Genomic DNA, 6,653 nt, shown 5'->3' with positions numbered 1-6,653 from the left:
GGTCAGGCGAGCCGCGGCAGCTCCCGGGACACCCCCTCCCTCCCGAACTGCGGGGGACGAGGCAAACCCAGCCCGGCGGCACCGTCCCGCTCGGCGGCCCCGCTTTAACCCCGGAGGCGCCGGGACCGAGGCAGGAGCCCGGGGCCCCGCCACGGCCTGTGCAGGGCAGCGCCCTCCCCGCGGGCCCCTCAGCACCACGGCCGGGGCGGGCCAAGGACAAGCAGAGCTCCGCGGCCCGGGGGAGGGCTTGGGGGCTGCCGGCTCAGGCATAAGCGGACCCCGGCTCCAACGGCGAGACCCGGCGGGCCCGGGCCCGGGCCCGCGTCCACACTCACCATGGCCGCCCCGGCCCCGCGCACTGGCGATCGCCGGGCCGAGCTGGCGGAGGGCCCCGGCTCGCCGTACGGCAACCGAGCCGGCCGCAAAGCTGCCACCGGCTGTCGTAAAGCGGCGCGGGGCGGGGAGGGAGCTGCGGACACCACCCCGGGGCAGGGCCCGGAGGGGCAGAGGCGGCCGAGGCGCTGCCTGCGGGGCGGGGCAGGCGGGCGGGCGTAGTTGTCCTTCCGTCCCGTTTTCTCTGCCTGCAGTAATTCTCTCCCGCCTCTGGCCGCCCCGTCCCGCCGGCCTTGCTCTTCGCCGCCTCCGCTCCGCGGTGCCGGCCGGCCCCGGGCATGTCCCCGCTAACGGAGCCGCCCCTGGGGCGCTGCCAGCGGCGGGGACCGAGCCCGCGGGCCGGCGGCGGGGGCGGCGTGTCGGGCCGCGGGTCCGGGCGGACAAGCTCGGCTGTTTGCTGAGGCGGACCGTGGGATGAGGGAGCATTACAGGCCTGGCGCTTGTATTTGGGTATTTCTGCTAACGTAGTGGCACCCGTTCATGACCCAGTGTCGCAGGCGGCACAGCAGCCGGGTGTCCGTCTGTGTGCCTGCGGCTCTAGCCCCAAGTCCCAGCCCTGTAAAACTAATGGGGCAGCGAGGCCCTGCCCGCCCGCAGCCCTGAGGGACAGCCTCGGCGCGAAGCTCTGAATGCTGCTGCCTGCCCGACGGTGGGTTGGCGGGAGTGAAAAGCTTTAGCGTCCTCCTCGGCGCTGGCCGAGCGCCTCAGTGTCCTCCCGGGCTCCCGGAGGGCCGCGCGATCAAAGGCAGCTGGCTTTTGCTTGGTGAAGGCCTCCGACTCGCCAGCCCTCACGTAAGCTGTTTAGTATGAGAGCTGATCGTTGGCTAAGCAGCTTGTAATTTTGCTGGCTCTTGCAGTGGAAGATGGAATTTTTCTTTTCTGCTGTATAGTTTCTGTGAGTGCTGAGTTCACTTTGAACATGTCATAATTTCAGTTTGAGCTTGAGTTGTTTTTTTTCACTAAAATTTCAAGTGCCTGACTTAATGTCTTCTGAGGTAATGTTTGCAGGTAGTCTCCTGTCTCTTTCCTTCCCTGTCATCCAAATAACAGCACAAGAAAATAACCTGCTGCCTTTTAAAGACGACAGAAGAAAGGTTTTGGTTAAGGCATTTGTACAAGAGTTTCATGAGATGGAAATCAAAGGAAACTTTCATATTTGGTAAAGGAAAATCCATTCATTGTATAGCATGAGGGCCCTGACAGCCTGTAAGACCTTTTCAAATATGAAAGGGGAGCTAGCAAGTGGAAAACAACTAGATGGATTTTTTTTTTTTTTTATGGGGGGAAACTCGTATACAGTGCAGAAAGGGAACGGGTGTTTAAAAGCTATGTTTAAGTTCGTGTCAGTTCACATTTCAACATACACGTACCTATCTGAGTAGCTTTAATAACAAGTGCTTGAAGGATCAGAGCTGTGACATTAATTCTGAAACCATAAGGTTTATGAGTTTTTACATGTATATAGGTTGTGTTCTGCAGAAACTAATCATCTAGATGCCCCTTTTGGCAAAGGGTGTTTTAAGTCTTGCCAAATGCTGAAAGTTGATTTTGTTCAGGTTCTGAACAAAACGTTCAGGTACGTAAAATGTTAATCCTGTGCTCCTTACACACCAGGTAGCTTCATGGGTTTTAAGACTTGGTCCTTCAAGCTACTACAGATAGAACTTTGTGGCCACATTGGTGGGTCATAGCAGCACAGGGCTGAAATTGTGTCCACAGGAGCACAATGCTGAAATAATAGTTATTACTGCTGATTTATAGGAAGCAGGAATCGAACTTCATGAGGAATATAAAAATCAAACAAAACCAGAAAACGTAGAAAACCTCATGGAACGAAAGTTATTTTCCCTCACAAATAAGTTTGGAAGTGACTTCTTTTGCCATCAGGGTTTCCATTTATTTAGGAATTGAAGTTCTGTTCTATTTGCCTGATTAGTTCATTTGATAGCACCTTGTTCATCTGGATCTTCTATGGGTCAGCCTTGTGGTGGTCTGTGGAAAGTCATTCACAGGGGAAAACTGATAAGCTCTGATGGGCTCAAATGCGTCCTGGTTTGGCTGGGACAGAATCACAGCCACGCCAGGCAGGTCGTTAGCAGTTTCCAGTCAGCCAGGGCAGCTGAGCTGAGTTAGCCACAGGGGTAGCCCATCCCATCGTGTCATGGTCATTATAGAGGGGGAAGGTTTGCCGAGGAGGCAGAGCCCCTGTGGGGTTCCTGTTGGGGTTTTCTCTGCTTCTCCTCTGGCTTTTCCCAAGGACTGTTCCCTGGTTAGTTGTGGTGACTGGATATTCATTTGGCTGAGTATAACTCTGTACATCTGTGTTGGTGGTGTTTCATTAAATCTGTTTTGGTTCTACCTATGGGTCTGCTCTCTTTTTTCCTCATTCCCCTCCCTGGCTGGTGAGGGGTTATCAGATGATGGAGCCACTGTTACGGTTTAGCCCTGGGTACAGGTTAAATGTAGACAAAGTGAAACAAATGCACCACAGTTTTTATCCCTTCTGCAGAATTTCTGTTTTTGAAATCGAGAGGAAGGCAAAATTATTGAATGTTTAAGAAATAGACTCTCAGTTGCAGTACAAAACCTTTTGTTTTGCCTACTCTTTCTAAACTGCTCCCTTTCTATTTTACAGAGAAACCCTGAAGCTTTTGTAGTTTCTTTTGTCAAGAGTTTTATCCCATGGCTGTCTTCAGGTTTTCTACTCTGGGGTTAAAATATCTCCTGATAGAAGATAGTTTTTCTTTTGAAAGCTTTGTCTTACTGGACTATCCAAAGCAGCTAGCGTGTAGTACATAATTAAACTTTTCCATTAAAGCAGGCCAGTTCTGCAGAAATTGGGTAGGACTTTCTCTTAACTGTATCTTCTACAAACAGGACAGAAGGTGAAATAGATAGTTGTGCTTTTGGAAGGTTTGTGGTGTTCCTGTTAGGTGTCTATATAAGGCTGTTAAACATTTGTTTAAGTGAAAGCCACAGTACTTTGTTGTGCTATGCACAGCCGGCCAGATCTTGCATTGCTTATTCTTACATGTGCAGTGGCTGAACTATCAAGCTGTTAAAGACTTTCACCTTGGGGCACCAAGATACAGAGCTTTGTAGGCACTTTTAAGCACATTATTTGCTTATGTTTTAAGGTGTATATCCTAAAAATAAAGTTTAGGTAGAGTATCTTGAGGGGATTTGATCTGCAGAATTTCCTGGGTTTTTTTGCCTGCACTCCACCTTCCTTGGCTATGCCAGTCTGCCAATTATGTTTCACATATCTCTCCTCTTTATTTGTCCTTTTTGAGATCCTGCAGTCTTTTTGTGTGCTCAGCATCTGTACCAGAATACGATGCCACATTCTTACCTGTGGCTAAATTACCTTGGTATATGTAGCATCACTTTGTCATTAAATTGATAATCATAATTATTAGAGCATAGTGTGGATGACACTAATTATAAACTGAGATTCTCTCACTTGATAAGAGTGGTTGTGGGTTTTTTTTAATCATACAGAGCAAGACTTCACTGTAACTTGACACTAGGTATGAAGTGTGTCTGTGTGGCAGGTAGCCTGTCTGAGTTTGTGACAGTCACAAGAGAATCCGTCTGACTTGCAGTGGGTGTTGCTTGACTTCCTAGCTCAGTTAAAAACCAAATAAGACTGTTGGAAAGTGATGGAGGGGCAAGGTTTGTAGTTGTTAGTGAATTAGTCACAAACTTCCCTGAAGCTGAACTAAGCAATACAGAATCTGGATGTATGTTCTCTCTCAATAACTTCTAAAGTCAGATGTGATGCTTATCTTTTACCTGCGTTGTCCTGAGTTATGCTGCTTGTTTGAGGAAAAAGCAATGAGATAATGCTGATGTGTTTTACCAGGGTTATTATGTTATTTCGGGTTTCATGTTGATCGTTATTACTTTTGAATCTTCGCTTTTGAAATTTGTGTTCTGCCTGGCTTGGCACTGAAACTTGCAAGCCTGTGCTGTGAAACTGTCAAGTGTTAGGAAAAGAAGCTTGTGGTGGTTGTAGCAAAGAAATTGAAAAGAGTAAAGCCTTTATTTGCACTGACAATGAATTGTAGTGAGCAATAGTCCTTCAGAATGAAGGTCCTGATTCCCACATGGAGATTATCGCAGGATCGGAGCCTGAAACTGTGATCAGGTGCATTGTATAATGTAGATTTTGCCACAGAGTCTGCTCCTCTCCTACCTGAAGATTACAGTTGAAATGTGTCAACATTGTCAGCCAGCAAGGAGAATTTGGGTGGAGTGGAGAGCAGAAGGCGGGGGAAGAACAAGAAGAAGAAAGCTGCAAGCCTAGGAGAAAGCTTTAATGGCATTCTTCAGCCAGGAGTTCACAAGGAGCTTTCTCTAGACACTAAGTGTTTTTCTGAGCAGAGGGTTTTGCAGTTTTGTTGGTGATGTTAAGGTTGAAAGTTGAAACTAATGCTCAGGTTGATGACAGAAGCTGTAACGGGCAGTGTTGGATTTGCATTTTGCTCTTGATTTGCATGTTACGCTGCATTAAAAAGAATTGGTGGATTAGGTGGAACCATCAAGAGGAAGGGGGAGACTGCTCCTTTTCTTTAAGAGCAGCTGACTGACTTTGGGAGAGAAGACTCAAGACTGTAGGCAGAGCAAGGAAGGAATGAAAAAAACCACAGGAAAGGACAAGTGGGGATATAGTTGAAAGGACTAGAGGGCATTCAGTCAGACCTAGACATGATAAGAAGGAAGACTTCCTAGGGACTGTGCAGAGATTGTTTCAACCCAAACAGCTCTCGAATTAACTGAAACCAAGTATGGAAAACACTGCCCTCTAAATACACAGCAGACAAGAAATAATTTGTGTAGAACCCCTTTTACTGTTCTGTTTTGGTAGGATTATTTAATAAAAGTGCTCCTGGGAGACTGGGGTATGTGGAACAGAGGATATGATGTGTCTGCAGTGCTGTAAGTTTTTTGGTTGTGGGTTTGTTTGGGTTTTTTCTTTTTTTCTTGAAACATGGAAGTTTATCTGGATTTCACTCAGGAAGAAACCTGCTCTCTGATGGGCTGCTAGCCAGTGAAGGGTACTGCACAAAGCACACCCTGCTCTCCCCACTTCACTAGTGATGTTCTTCCAGTGAGTGGAAAGGGAGCAGGATGAGATCAGCACACCAACTGTTGTTTGTTGTTTTTTTTTTTTCTGGGGGAAACTAGAAGGATAGTCTAGGTCTTCTGGAACACCTAATTTGGGAAGGAGAGGAACGGAATAGGGACACCTCTGAATCTCTGCTTACAGCAGGGACACTGGGGAGGTGGGGCCTTACCAGACCATTCTTTGCAAGCAGAATCGAGTATTTAAGATAACCAAAGTAAGTTGGTAAGTGTGGTCGTCCATGGCAGGAGAAACAGTACAAAATTGGAAAACTTGCTCTGCTGGTCTCTGACATCTTTGGCAAACGCACCATTTCTCAGGGTACTGACATTGGGATGGTTATCTTCTGTTCTTTTGTTTAGGAGTGTTTCTGATTTGTATGCTCAGTTATTTACCAGGTGTGCAGCTTGTGTCACAGACCCCTGTGTTCCAGATGAAAGCCCTAGCCGCTGGCTTGTGGGAGAGACAGACACTTGTTTCTTGGTTCCAGTAAATATTGCTGAAACCTCATTTGAAATGTCAGAGAATGCATTTCCTGCATCACTGACTGATGTCACAGACCTCACTCTAGGATGTCTCGCTGTGTCCTTTGCACAGGCTGATTCATCTCTGTCATACATAAACCAGGATCTGAATTTGTGCTTCCGTAATGGAAAAGGTGTGGTTGAGTAGCATGGCATAATGTAATACCTCATGACAGAATATAGAGTGCAAATTTTGGGTGGGATGGTTTTTTTTTCCTCCTTTGAATTTGTGCTTAAGATCCTGCTGATGGAAGACAGTTAAAGTTAAGAAATTATATTCATTTTGGTCTTGAACTCAAAAGAGGTAAGGGAATCCCTGTCCTTTTGAGAAGAGAGCTTCTTGGCTTTATTGCTGATGAAGTTTGGGCTCAAGTATCCCTTTTGTGTACAACTTCATTGTCCCCAAGAGATTGGGCCCAGTGAGGAGCATGCAAGAGCTTGCACAACCTGATATTGATAGGAAGTCTGTGGAATGACTGCGACACTGAAATTGTGCGTAACAATTGGTCTGGCAAACTGCGGATTCACACTGGAACAGTACTCAGCTGGGTAGGGGCATTACTCTGACATGCAAAACCATGCTAGTTTCAGCGTCCTTTACCAGTGAG

The sequence above is a fragment of the Leptosomus discolor genome, chromosome 7 (assembly GCF_034619465.1).
Source record: "Leptosomus discolor isolate bLepDis1 chromosome 7, bLepDis1.hap2, whole genome shotgun sequence".
In the NCBI taxonomy this organism is placed as follows: Eukaryota; Metazoa; Chordata; class Aves; order Leptosomiformes; family Leptosomidae; genus Leptosomus; species Leptosomus discolor.
The sequence above is the reverse complement of the archived record's forward strand: the minus strand, read 5'-3'. Positions refer to the sequence as shown.